The sequence below is a fragment of the Ips typographus genome, linkage group LG1 (assembly GCF_016097725.1).
Source record: "Ips typographus isolate SLU linkage group LG1, UJ_Ityp_2.0, whole genome shotgun sequence".
Classification (NCBI taxonomy): Eukaryota; Metazoa; Arthropoda; class Insecta; order Coleoptera; family Curculionidae; genus Ips; species Ips typographus.
Window position 1 is genome coordinate 12299851 of NC_138422.1, and position 14980 is coordinate 12314830.

Sequence of the window (14980 nt, forward strand, 5' to 3'; positions counted from 1 at the left end):
TAGAACCATCTTTGCAATGCGCAGTCACAGGTTAACAATGGCGACCTCTTAAGAAACAAACAGGTTGCTGAAAAACTTAATGGAAAGCGTCCTTCAAATGAGCGAACAATGGTTCGTTTTGCGTGATTCCAAGTAATCATCGTATTTAATGACAAACGACAGAGACAAAAAATTTGGTAACAATTGCTTTGGGACGGTCATTATAGGATAAATGCTTCCACTAAAAACAGGATATTGTCATTAATGTATTTTTGTTTGATTATTTGTCTTTTTTTCAAATAATTTAGCGACGTGTATGATCAAATAATATTTACTACTTCAAAGAGCTGGGGTGTCCCTGAATTGGTGTCACAAACTGTAAGGAGAAATACAACCACAAATATGAAAAAAAAATTCATAACAAACCCTTTTAAATGCCCCTTCTTCCAGATACAGAGATGTCAAAGTTGAAAAAATAATATCGTGTTTTGTAAATATCTCCGTAACCGTTTGTCACTCAGAGCAACTTTTGCAGTAAGAGTCTTTTAGAAAAAGCAGTTTTTTAGTGTAATTAGAATTTTTCAATAAAAATGATCTAATAACCACCTTTTAAATTTTCAGGTCAATTATAAGCTTTAAAAGAAAAATTGAAGTTAACGCCATCAATTTCAATTTCAACGTCAATTTTCAAGTCTTGTAGACCCAATTCTAGTCAAACAATTATTTAATTCAGGATTAAATTCAGATTTGGAGTTTTAGTCCTTTCTAAACTCCAATTCATTAAATTGTTTTTCTACGAATGTTTGCAAATAAGCTACTTTGCATACGTAAAAGTGTGTGCAAAGTGGCACTTTCCCGCACAGAGCGAGAAAAGAGAAAAATTTTTTCCCGCACACTTTTTAAAATGCTGATTATACCTTGCAACAGTGGTTTTATATAGACTATTATACATAAAATCTGCTTAGAATTTTGCGTAAAATTCAAAAATGTAATAATATTCAGGGGTTTCATATAAAAAACACGACTTTTTTCACATTATTCTTCCGTACAGTTTAGGTAAATAAACCACCTTGTCTCTGTCTTTGAAAATGAGGCTTGTTTCCTTAGAAACCAAAGCTCATTGTCAAACAACGCATTTATATGCAATTTAAAGTCTACGACAGTGTTTATTCTTACTTATTTAAGTTAAAAAACTATTTTAATAATGGATATCACTGAAGATGAACTTCCGGAAGATGTTCTAAAAGCCGCCAACATGGCTAGTTTGCAATTGCTGCCTCTCAAATCGCGAGAAAAATACGAGAAACAGTACGAGTTGTTTACCCAATGGTGCGAACAAAAGGGGATAAAAACCTTAAAGGAAGAGGTACTTTTAGCGTATTTTGTTACTTTAAGCAAAGAATTCAAACCTAACACAATGTGGTCAAAGTATTCAATGCTCAAAAATGTAATAAAAATAAAAAGAGACATCGATATCGGTGAATTTTATAAGCTCACTGCATGCTGAAAATTTTTACAAAAGAAGAAATATTCAGTTTTATGAACTCCGCACCAGATGAAATTTACCTGTTAATTAAAGTTGCCACTATATTCGGACTTGCTGGTGCATGTCGAAGGGAAGAGCTAGCCAATTTAACCACTACAGATATTGAAGACAAAGGAAACCTCATAATTGTTAAAATTAGGGATTCCAAAAATCATACAGCAAGAAACTTTATAATATCAGAAGAAGTTCATAACGGAACCTACCTGCAACTGTACAGAAGATACACCGGCCTACGTCCAAAAAAGTCAAACAATCGTTTTTTCCTAGTTTACAGAAAGGGTAAATGTTTTTCGCAAAGTGTTGGAGTAAACAGTTTTGGAAAAATGCCTTCTGAAATAGCTATTTTTTTGAAGTTGCCAAATCCAGAACTCTACACAGGGCACAGTTATCGTCGATCATCGGCAACGTTCCTGGCCGATTCTGGAGAAGGAATCACTGACATAAAACGCTTGGGGGGTTGGAAATCGACTACGGTAGCTGAAGAATACATTGATGAATCCACAAGTTATAAAAAAGGATTAAGTAACAAAATTCTGACCTTCAATCCTAAAGAAAGTGAAGCAGTTCCAAGTACCAGTATTTTACCTTCAGTTGCTCAATCTGCGATCAATTTAAAAAACGCGACCAACTGTACATTTAACATTAATGTTGTTAATAACAATAAATAGTTATAAGTTGTTGTTTTTAATATCAATAAAAATTAAAAACAAAATGTATAGATATTTCATTCGTAGAAAAAATATTGTTCCTAACACGTGTGCAAAGTAGTTTTCCCGCACTTGAAGCTTATCCGAACTCCGCTGTCTAACTGCTTTCGCGTGTGGGAAAACATAACTTTGCACACTGAATAGGAAAACTACTATTTCCCTTTCATGATTTTATGGTCATAAAAATGGCATTTTCTTCAATACCGGTCGGTTTTTTGATTTTTTTTATTTTGAGTTTTGTCTAGAATAAGGGAGAGTATTTTTGTCTTTCTTCAATTTCTTATAGGGTGTAGAGTCTTTCCTACTCTTAGTGTTTAGATGTTGTTAGAAAATAATAATTTTTTTAAATATTTTTATAATTTTGTCACTGAGATTAGTGAGACCAATATTATATCCAACTTCAGCCTAATGATTTTATTGGTTAACAATACCTGATTAAGTAGTAGATTGACGAGGTCCTCAATTCTTGAAAACGGGTGTCTCAAGAGAAGTGTTGATAGAATGTGGCAGACAATGGCAAGTTTCTATCACATTTAATCACACCCTAGAAACATTATTGAGATATTCAGACTTCCTTCAGAAAATAATCGCAAAAAATTAAACAAATATTAATGTTTGGCATTAATGAGGAATCTAAAAATTTTACTTTAAGACACTTTTTTAAGAAAACCCTGTGTAGGGTTTGATTTCACAAAATTTTACAGTTTGTTTACCCATTTTGCTACTTTCACAGCTGATCTACACAAAATTATGTATAGGAAAATATTTCATGTAACTCATTTTTTACTTGCTACAAACTTTTCTTAACTGGTTACATAAATAGCTTAAGTTTTCGAATCCTTATTGATTACAATCAAGTCTTCCTTCATTGGTACGTTTAATTACTCTGAGTCACTGTTGATTCAAAGAAACATTCCCCGGTAAAAAATGCCTTCGTTATTGTTTGGTTATCTGCTCTGAAGAACCGCAATCACTTTGAGGGAGTCCCCCATAGTGTATTTATAGTTTTAGATGCGTTTTTTGCACATGGCGGCTATTCGCCAACTTTCCTGTTTTAAACTGCGTCAAAGACGATGATAAAAAGCCACTCAATCGCCACTTTCTTGTCCATTCGATCCTTCTAGGAATAATAACTTTCTTGCAGCCTCATTAATAGTATTCATTGAATCAATCAATGCTTCTCTCGATATCCGTTATGCACCGTCTAGTAGTTAGGTTTAATGGAGATTTTACACTACCGGTGTAACTGTAATGTATAAGTACATACATATTCGCACAATACAATAAATGTGATTGTTTTTATGCCGATTGCCGATACGGTTGAAATGCTTGGCAAAAAGTACCGTCTCTATCTATACAGGGTGTCACAAATTCTTGTATAAGTATGAGGATCTCGAAAATGGTAAGACATACAGAGATACTGTTATAGGAAAAGTGCGCAGTTTGGTGTCGTTTTGATTACCATCGTTAACTTTCATTTTCATCAGCTTTGTTTACCAGAAAAAGTGGTATTGAGTTTTTCGGTGCAAAACTGAAAATATTGAAAATAGTAGAATTATGGCAACGTTGGGTAACCACGAGAATGACAACTGTTACTTCAAATGGGTTTTCCGGAGCCGGGGCAAAAGCACGTGACTTACACAACGCAAGCGATTTTACAGTTACATGATGCTTTGAAATGGTCATAAAAGTTTATTAGACAAATTTTTGACTTTTTTTTTGGTTTTCTGTCTTTGTCTCGCGCATGCAGTTATCTATATTTCCCTGTCAGTTATACGGTTTTCCTACGGCCAGTTTTAGTTTTACCACAATTGTATAATATAATCCAAATTGAAACCGTAAACGTCAAATGTCTACGGAGTTGCCGGCTTGTGCAATATTTGATTCAGAATATTCAAATTAAAAGCAAAGCAAATAAAATTTTCTGGTTCTAAATCAAAACTAGAAGTAAGACTATACAATTTTAAAGTTTTAAATTTCCATCATGGGTCAAGGCCCCACTTTTCCATAATTTAACAAACCAGCATTTTCAAACTTTGTGACACCCTGTATAATAATAAAACGGCCGCAAAGAACATTGATCCGCCGTCGTACCGCATCTGGATCTTGCATTATAATCCTAGGTCAAGATTTCACCGTAGATTTCATTAGCGATAAGATTCCAATTAATTTTTTGTCTATGGAACGTAATGCTCCAAGTAATAATAACAATAACAGTCTTATCGACGAAAAGGTGAAAAAGTTGGCGCTAATTATTAAAGGTGATGCCGAACCCATCGCGTCAAGTGCCATATGGTATTCCGTTTATTGTGCGATGGTTTTTCTTTAATGGTGTTGACACTTGAAGGCGATAAAGCGAAAGCGTTTGTACAACTTCCTTAAAAACCTCTCTTCGTTATCATGTACGATTAAATATCGCTGGTATATGATTGGAACTGACGACACGAGATCGTTACAAAGTTCCTCGTTTCCAGAACATTACCTTTGAATTTATTACGAAAACTAGTCATTCGGACAACGATCAATTTAATCTAGATCGGCTAGTAATGACAAGACATATTCTTGGTCATTGAAATAATCATGTTTTTACAATCGATTAGGATCTGATCGAATGTTGCGAACATGTTGTTTTCCACTCACATTCAAACGTGGGTTAATTACCTGTGACTAACACGACACATACATTTTGTAATCGAATCTGTTTTTTTGCTTTCTTTTGTCAAGGTTACCATTAATGTTAAACTTGAACTTTGACAGTTTTTAGCTTCGCTAATTTTTGCCATTGCTAAATCAATTTTTTTTAAATTTAATTTAAGTTTTTAAAGTCTATACAGAGTATCGCAGATTCTTAATTTTTCAGAGATGAGAGTGCACCCAAATAGATAGATAGATAGATAGATAACAGCTTTTATTTAAAACAAATAATTACAGGGTAATTATGTTTAAACACGTCAAAGAAGAAAAAAGTATGAGTGAATAGATATATACATATTTAACTTATTGCTACGAACGTTGCACTTTTTGAAAGAACTCCTCAAAATTGTAAAGTTCGATGAAAACGAGAAGATTAAACAAATCCTTTTTAAACTTACCCAAACCTTGGTGATTATTCTTAGTGCGACTTTTTGGTTAGTGAACAGCAAGCTTATGTTAGTGCTGTTTCCCCAGAATATGATATTGAATTTAAGCAATGAATACACTGTTCCATAATAAGCAATTCTTAATGTGTCTAAGCTACAGTGTTTAGCTAAAAGCATCTCCATCAGCATCTACCTGCAGCCCCAATAGTTTTTTATTATTACTTATAGGTACAGTGTTAGTCTTGAGAGTTATGCTTTCTGGAAGTTCCACCAAATTATTACTCGTTTTGAAAATGATGCACTGGGTTTTATCCATATTTACAGTAAGATGGTTCTGACTAAACCACCTCTCTATGTGCTCGAAATGGTATATACAAAGTTCTTCAAGAGAAACAAATAGAGAATAATTCTCGATGTGAAGATAAATCAGAAATCTTTTAAAATTATCTCAATTACAGGAAAAAGTAGTTTTATTTGGCAAATTAAGATAAAGAACATTTCATACGAAATAATACTGCATTAACCTAGCCTTATCAAAATTATGATGAAACGATGAATTTTCAACGTAAAATGACAACTTTGGAGAATTTTTGACAACTTTTGGAATTTGGAGTGCAGCCTAGGTTGTGTTCAAACTATCTTTCTAAAATATTTTGGACTTTGCAATGTAGTCAGATCGGTCGGAAAGAACACCAACTTTTGATTTTCACATGGAGGAACATCATGTTTCTAATCTCATTTTTGAACTTCTCGCATGAAGGCTAGTAATTAATGTTAATACTTTCCTATACCTATCTTGCACCATTTCTTAGATATTTCATAAAAAATGGTGGAAATTATCAAGTCCTGAAAGGTTTGCTAATGTGACCTTTTGTCTTCAGTTAGATAATACTACATGGTTGAGAAGCCTTTAGACAGAAAATGTATTGGCACTATTGACAGCGGCTATATGAAAGCGCCTCGAATTAACTGAAAACAAAAATCAAATTGAAATAGCGACCTTTTGGTTTAGTAACCAGTATATCAAATAAAAAAATCGAATCGTGTGTTCTAAAATGAATTACAAAGTTAAATGAATAGAATTTGAAACACCCTGTATTTTCTTATCATTGTATCGTTACGTTTCACAAAATCGGACTTTTTGTAACTGCTTAAATAAATCTAGGAAATACAAATATTTTGACATAACTGTACTTACACTACACTTTTTATCAATCAAAAACTTCTTGATGATCTTTTGTATAAGTCTATAAATGGCATTAAATTAATTTTTCTAATTTTGGCATATAAAGTGACACTTTTCAAAACTGATTAGAGTGACAAAACGTTTTACTTTTCGTAACTAGTTACGAAAAGTATCACTTTATGTAACTAGTTATGAAAAGTTTATTTCATCACTCCCTGTTTTTATGCATTTCCGTAGAAACATATGGGCGACATCCATCATAACATGTCGTTGTCACAGTTTATACAAGGTGCTATGAAAGTGAATATTTGTGTTAAATCACTTTAAAAGATGGTTTTTACCGCTTTTTGGTCAAAATTAGAAAAAATTATGTATGCCACACGTTTCGAAAATGTCTTATTGTGTAACTCATTCAAATTGTAGGACCTCGCTGCGCTCGCCCTACAAACATTCATTCGTTACACAAAATCGATCTTTTCGTAACTGGTTACATAAATAGCTATTTTTCATGAATAATTTAATTGGAAAAAAACTACCAAAATCGCCCTATTATTTCAAATTTGAATGAATAATGAAGTTGAGACAGTTAAGATGTGAAAAAATCAGGCAAAAAGAGACAATCACCACGCTAAAGTGTCGAAGGGAAATAAGATTATTAACAGATTACGTTACCACGGGTTCGAAATATTAATGGGCATTAATGGTGATCATCCGGCGCACTTTTTACTTTAAGGTATTCCTCAACCGAACGTTTACTAAAGGTGTGACTATTTTTGTTCGAGTTTTTTATCAGTATTTCTTAATTAGCCATAAAATTGTGCAATTATCGTTATTATAAAGAGCTTAAAGACATAAGTATACATATGTATTTTTTGCTACAGAACGAAACGGAAAAAAAATATATACAAAAACGAAACTAAATTAAAAATCTTGTTAAATGAGTTAAGAAAATAATTTTTATTTTAAGTAAAACTCAGTCTATACAGGGTCATGCACGATAATGATGTATTAGAGATCTAAATACAATATACAAAATCAACAAGTTTTATTTATAAAATTATTCGTTTGTTTTAATTCGAGATATTTTGTTTGTAAATATTTTGGTTGTTTTTTGTGTTTATTTCTCAATATAATGTTGTTAAAAGAGTGTTGTACTGTCCGTAAAATTCACGAAAACATTCTCTATTTAACCTTTGCAATAGCTCTACGGCAAGCAAGATCTCAGTATAGAGAATCGAGTTTTGGACACACTGTACTTACGGACAATCCATTCGAATAATAATAATACTCAAAATAAATTATTATTTTATTTTATACGCACTTCTAAAATCACCATGATGGGAAAAAACCCTCTAAGTTATATGACATGATAAACATTTACTATATTAGTTAATTTGGTTATTATAAATCTACTGGAAGATGGAAAATACCAGACATTATAGTATAGTTGGTGACGTAAATATTGACCAGTCTTTACCAACGCCCATAAAATTCAAGCTGTGTTTAGGCCGATTTAACTGCCTAAAGAGAATGGAATATACTAACAAATAAAAGCGTGTACGCATTTAAATATGTATAGTATAGAATTACACACACATACCATGCCCGGTGATTATGTAATTTGGAGCGGTTGTGGTGAGAGGCAAAATACAAAGAACAAAAGGGTTTTGAATGACGGATAATCACACGACATGCGTTTGAGCCCATTTACTATAAGCGAGAAACTTGATCACGATATAGGTACCGCAACTGGTACCAGTGTGTTTGGGGTACCCTGTTTATGTATAAAAAAAAATAACGTAAATTCCCCAAGGTATAACAATTATGTGGTTATTCTTAATGATAGTTGTTTACAGAAAGGTAACTAGCAACTAGTTTATAAAAATCATGTTTAGTTGGCTTAATTACCGAGAACAGAACTGGGATAAACCATTAGTCATTAGAACAATGCTGAACATTAATAACGTTGCTTCCGCTCATCAGTTGGGTGCCTCATCAATTGTACGTTGAGTGGGTCTGAAACTATATGAAGACTTTATGCAAAAATTTTCTCTACTAGCAATAGACACCGTAGATTACTTATTAGTAAGAAGTTTTTAATTATAGTGAAGTTCAGTTAAAACAAGTCACTCTGGATAGTTTGAAATATTTTAGCATATGGATTTCAACAGTTCTGATAGATGAGAGGAAAAAATGACGTCTGATGGAGATGCCTACAAGAAACATCCTGGTCACTTAACTATTAAAACAAAATCATTTTTTGAGACTTTGACTGAGTTATGTTTACTGCAAAAAGAAGTGAATTACCTCTAATTAGAAGCAACCATGACAGTGTTGCAAAATTTGTCAGATCTTTTAAGAAAATGTGGCGATACAGCTGTATTATGTCAGATCTTTTAAGAAAATGTGGCGATACAGCTGTCAAGCTGTCAAAATTCTTAACCAAAATTTGAACATGCTGATTTTACTGTGTTACCAAATTTTTAAGACTTGTCTTTGGTCGTTTCCCATATTTTACTTTTCATTCATTAATTAGATGAAATAATGCGTTGAACACGTTTGAATCGTAGCGGTAAACATGTTCCTAACTGTCCAGCAGAAAATGATAACGCAATCATCTTCTCATTGAAACAAACCGACACGGGCCTCTGGCATCAGCTCTATGATATTTCAGAGTGTGCAATAAGTAAAGCCACCTTCATTGAAGAAATCAGTCGGCATTACAAGACCGTAAGTGTGCTAGTACATAAATAAAGCGTCAGCGAGTGAAGCGTTTCCTTATGGGCATATCTTCGCAGTTTGCCTTAACAAAATTGCTAAAGTGCACAACATCGTCACGCTGAGATCGTGTCGTAAACCAAACAAACTGTTAGCATTGGATAACTGTATTCCCACATCGTCAAAATGATCCTCTCTCTATACGTGAAGCCGTTTGAGTGTTTGTTTGTGGTATATTGAAATTATTGTAGTTACCGGTCAGTATCCGCAATATGTAAGGTCGTGTGTGTATATGAATATTTGAATTGATTCGTTCTGCTCTCAAAACTTCCTATTCATAACTATAGCCTGTATATGTTCAGCGTAAATTTTGGCCTATCAAGGTTATTTAAACTTCCGCTTCTTTTTGTTTAATAATTGGAATCCATACTATTCATTAGGTCAAAATTGGTATAATGTTCTCTACAGTAACTTTGTAGCAAATCAAAGTAAGAAGTATCACTGTATAGTTTCAAGATTTAATCGATTTAAGTTACATTTCAATAGAAAAAGCTGTTGAATACCTAAAGACTAGGAATTTTGAATAGAACTGAATATTTGCAAAAACTATAAAACATCTGCAGATGATATTTTACTCTGACAAAATTTATAGTAAAACAGGATGGCGTAACAATCTAATAGAAATGGATTTGTTCTGAATATGACAAATGTGAAACGAACAAACGTCACATTTGAATACTTTTCTGTTAGATCACAGAGGAGTCATTAATTTATAATATAAATAATAACAACAGTATGACTCTGACTTTGTGTATAATGACCTACTTACCAGAAAAACTGGATTATTTCTTTAACACACGTAACTTCTCGTTTACTCATGAAAAAAAAATTGCATTTTTGCTAATTTACGAGTAAATTATGCTGTCAGATCAAAATTAACAGAATTAGCTATGAGTCAAGTAATAACACTAGAACTTTTTTGGAAACTGGCAGTAAAGCCACAAAGGTCTTAATGGTGTATAGAAGCTTGGCAGAAAAGACCAATTCAACCAGACAAGGTACTGCTAGGCATACGCATAAGATTAGAATGTTTAAGAATGGGGTTGGAGGAGGAGGAGTTGGAGTAAGTAGGAGAGCTTGGACATCTCTATCAAAAAACATTGCACATCTGACGTGTCCGAAGGATGAAACTTTTACAGTACCACCCTTCTGTGGTTTGGGCATTACACCTGTAGACACGAGATTAAATTGAAGGAGGAGCACGAAAGAGCCAAGCTCTGGGAGCAACTCACTGGATTGGCACACCTAAAAAACTTCTGGGAGGTTACGACAGAAAAAGAAGTAAAGACTTTGTAAAATTGAGCAAAAGAAAGAAGTTTCCTCTCAGGACACTGTCGCTTAAGAGGCCACCTGAAACGGATAGGTCTAGGAAAACACGGAGACTGCAGATTTCTTGGGGATGAGGAAGAGACTCCTGAACACCTGCTTTGTGAATGTGATGCAGTCTCAAACATAAGGACCAACTTTTTGGTAGCAGCATCATCAATGATGGGGAGATTTCTTCTCTAAAACCGACTTAGTTGCTGGCCTTTATTAAGACTTGAAGTTGGAGGAGGAACTGTGATCAGACTAGCCTTAGCCCAGATCCTAGTAAGGTGGGCACAACAGTTTTCAAGAAGAGGTTTCCGCTAGAAGTTTTCATGTAGAATCCAATGGCGTAGTCAGTTTTTTTCTATTCCGTTTAGTTTCTGACAGTAAGTTACATTTTTTTTAAATGGAACATCCTATATATTTTTACGTCATTTAATTCTGTTGATATCCTTTTATTTAAAGAAAAGACCTGTGCTAATCTAAAAAAAGGCCAATATCTAAAATACCAAACAAAATCGGAAATCATATAAACTAACACATCAGAAAATTAAATATTTTTAATAAATCTTATTAAAGATCTAAGCTACAAACAGTTTTACCGTCACTTTAATAAGAAAGGATCGGAACACGTATGCTACTTTTTTTTTATCTATTACCGTTTTCTCTGTACCCCGTAAAACCATCGAAAATACAATACCACTTTTTTGTCGTAAAGACTTCTCCAGCCTTAAATATTTTGAGTCATTTTTGTGTGGCTTTATTAAAAAAAAATGGTTGAATAATCAGATTGGAAAAAACAACTTCAAAAACTTGTCAAGAGAAAAAATAGTAAAAGGAAAAGAAAAAACTTGGAAGAAGGTCTGAAGAGGCTGGAAAACGTGTTAGACTGGTGGTGTCTGTCTCTAAGTTTGTACTTCCCCCAGTAATTCAGACATTTGGACCGAAACCTTTAAAGAGGCTGGAAGGGCGTTGTTTGGTTAGCAGATTTTTGGAAAAAGCTTACGTTTGAGCTATTTTCCAAAAAGAAGAAGTTCGGGGAATTTGTCCTGATCAGGCAACTGATGGTTTGGAATGATTTTCACTGATGTTTGGCCATTGAATGGACAGCAGTTGCCATTTTTGTTGTTGGTTTTATTTATTGTAGTTCTGCCTCTTCAGTTTCTTATTTTCTTGTTAGACCATTAATATTTTTCAGTTGCTTGTAAACATGCTACCAATTTTTATGCATTTGGTAAGAAAGTAGGATGGGACTTTAAGATGGGTTGATGGAACCCATATAGCCATAACACAACCATTCCATCATGAACAGCTTACACTTCAAAAACAATAACTAATAGATGCATTAACACTTTAACTAAAAACTCAAAAACAAAGAAAGGGGGGTGCAAATTCAATCAATTGGTCCCCAACACAACCTTATTGACACAATGTTGACACTGACGGGCATAAAGGTTAAAAAACAAAACGTTTGAATTTTAGAAGACGACAGAAAAGAAAGATTGGCAAATACAAAATTTCATAGCCGCAAGAGAGATAAAATCATAGCAAGACCTCATTTGGTTTTTCTATTTTACACAACCCGAAAAGCTACGTTGAGTGCCGATCTTCGCCAATTGAAACGTAAAGAGTACCATATATTAGGATAGAGAAGGGTTTTCTATGATAGCAAAGAAATTTCCCTGCTATTCCTTAGAGAGTTCGCCTTCTGTACTGGTGATCGGAACTGTGGACTGTGTGTACCCATAAAGACTTTCAAGTTTCGCTTCTGGCAAGTAGAATATTATTAGTTTTAAGTTTTGTAAATAAGTTAGGGTAGAAGATTGTCTATTTTATTTTGAATCGTAACGGTTTAGAAATTTAGTCCGTAAACATTTCTTGGCATCCCTTATTAAAACATGTCAAACGAACATTTGGATTTGATTACTTTTGATTACTATATCTGATGATCTAGGGGCAACCTTAGGGACCTCACCTTTGGACACGGGGGCAAAATTAAATCGGGGTTCTTTAAGGGATAGCAGAATTCACGATATTTGGTTGGTTGGTTACCAATGAAATTTATCTGTGTCAAATATGAAGATTAAACGTATATCTAGTCGATGTTTGTTTGACGCAAAAAACTTCGTTGTAATTGTCCATGGTATGCTATTACCTATTTAATCTGTTTACTTAGAATTTAACCGGATTCTTTTAGAATTCGACGGTTAACGAAAATTAGCATCGATATTGGCATGAAAAAGGCGTAGCATCTCGAACAGTAGCAAACAAAAGGAGCGATCAATTTTCCAGTCGATTTAACAAAAGTCGGTCTGCCATATAAAGTTATGACGCTTGTAAAAATGGAATGCGACTCGCCTGTATGGCGTTAGAATTTCAATTCGCCAAACGATCCGTGTGTGGCATTACAATAACGTCGAAGACGATTTACATGGATTACGACGAGAAATATCTTCGCCTTTACCACTTCTTCGGCTTCTTGGTAATGCTCATTTGAATTTCAAAAATTTAAATATAACCAAAGTTGAAATATCATTTTATTGAACCTTTAAGCGGTACGACGTCATCACACTAGGAACACGACGACCAGTCGAAAAATTAACCGAAACAAAATAAGAAGAAGCGAGCTGAAAAGTCTTCAAATAATCGCGTGGGCCGCATATAAATAAGAAAATTATCTTTGCCGTTGCTGTCCTTGATGACATTGACCTTCATACGAAACGTTGGTTAAACGGCTTGTATCAACATTTAAACGGCATCTGATAAAATACATATCTTTAGCGTATGGCGCTGTGGCGTCTGTCACATGTGTGTGATATCGAAACCGGATTTTTTTCGATGCGATGTTTGTTCGGGTAAAGGGATTCGCCAAAATCGAGGTGACAACTTGTACCCGATCGAAAAAAGACCAGAAGTATGCAGTTTTTTCGGTCCCCAGACGAGTTTAACAGACCCTGTTAAAGAAAAAAAGCGAACGAAGAATGTGCTTATGGATTTTGAAACTGTGTTGGATTTAAGAAATATTACCAACTTCAAGAAATATTATAGAATTTAATATAATTTCTCAGATACTAAGCAAAAGCCAAAGGTAGAAGAAAAATCATTTGATTCCTTCCTAATGAATAATGGATTTGGTTACTTCGTAGTAAATACTTCCTTATTTAGGCCGCTTGATACTAAAATAATTGAACGCCATTATGATCTATTTTTGCTGGAAATCGTTTTTAATGGTTATAACAAAACCCATTGTGCAAACAGCTTGTTTCAAGCCAATATAAACCATTATGGTATTTGAGTCACCAAACAACATGAAAATAGTTATGGCAGAGATCTTCTTCTGATTAACCGATCTGGTCAAAATTTTGGCGCAAAACATGTTTCTTCTCTACCAATTCTTATAATTATGTTTTCATATCCCTCCATTCTTTCAATTTTTTTGAAAAATGAAAAGTGCTGTTTTTGTACTTATTTCACCTTATTTAAGGTCCTTTGGTATAAATATGCCCTAAAGCTGTGCATTGGTACCCTTATGGAGCAAAATAAAAAATTGCCAAAATTGCACTTTTTGAAAAATGTCAGTTTTTCAATTTTTGAATGATTGCAACATTTTTATTCGAACTCGAAAGAGGATAAAAAATACTACAAAATGAGCCAAAACTGGCCTCTCTAGCTCTTCATGTTACCTAGATATTGAATTTCAAAAAGTAGTAAAAAAGACCCCTAATATACCCCCATTCTGGGCTATAGTAGATATTCCTGGGATATGGTAGTATAATTTTCTGGGATGCCTTTTGCGGAAGCTGACTGTCATCGGGTAACAGTAACAAATGTGGGCTTAGAAGACCTTCCAGAAATATCACTGGAAGAAGTAAGAACAGCTTTGCTGATGAACGGTAAATGCCCTGGAGAAGACCATGTTACAGTGGAAATGTTGAAATTTGCAGGATGTAAGATAGAGAAATCCTTCATACTCTGCTCAACAAATATCTACAGGATGGTGCAATACCTAATACTTGGTATAATGCACAAGTTGTGCTTTTGTTCAAAAAGAATAATACATATCTACAATAAGCCGGGTTTCAAAGCGAATACAGCACAACTGAGCATCTAAAGGCACTAGATGATATGAAGGAATTAGATCGAGGCTGGTTCCGGATAGCACAAGATCGACAAAATTGGAAAACACACGGAGAGGCCAAAATATGTCTAAAAACGGATGGAGAAGGTTGAAGAACATTCAGCACAGCTGAGTTTGTAATTATGGTTTTATCAAAGAATGCGTCTGAGAAAGCCACATTTCGAAATATGCTTAAGAATCTGACTTTGTGTATAATTACTTATAACCAGGACGTTAATTAGCCTAGAAATATCTGACTAAACAAACTTTGATCTCATT

The 14980-nt window shown here is 34.0% G+C and overlaps 1 protein-coding gene and 1 long non-coding RNA gene across 6 annotated transcripts in view; one reads left to right on the forward strand and one right to left on the reverse strand.

Annotated features, from left to right (window-relative positions):
* LOC145730572 (rho GTPase-activating protein 20-like) overlaps positions 1-14980 on the forward strand; it is a 198144-nt gene that overhangs the window by 18349 nt on the left and 164815 nt on the right. The gene's annotated exons all lie outside the window — the stretch shown is intronic.
* LOC145730900 (uncharacterized) lies at positions 1704-2392 on the reverse strand. Its single transcript, XR_014178704.1, has 2 exons — positions 2064-2392; positions 1704-2002 (listed from the first exon to the last, which is right to left on the reverse strand). It is a non-coding gene; the product is annotated as an uncharacterized LOC145730900 (long non-coding RNA).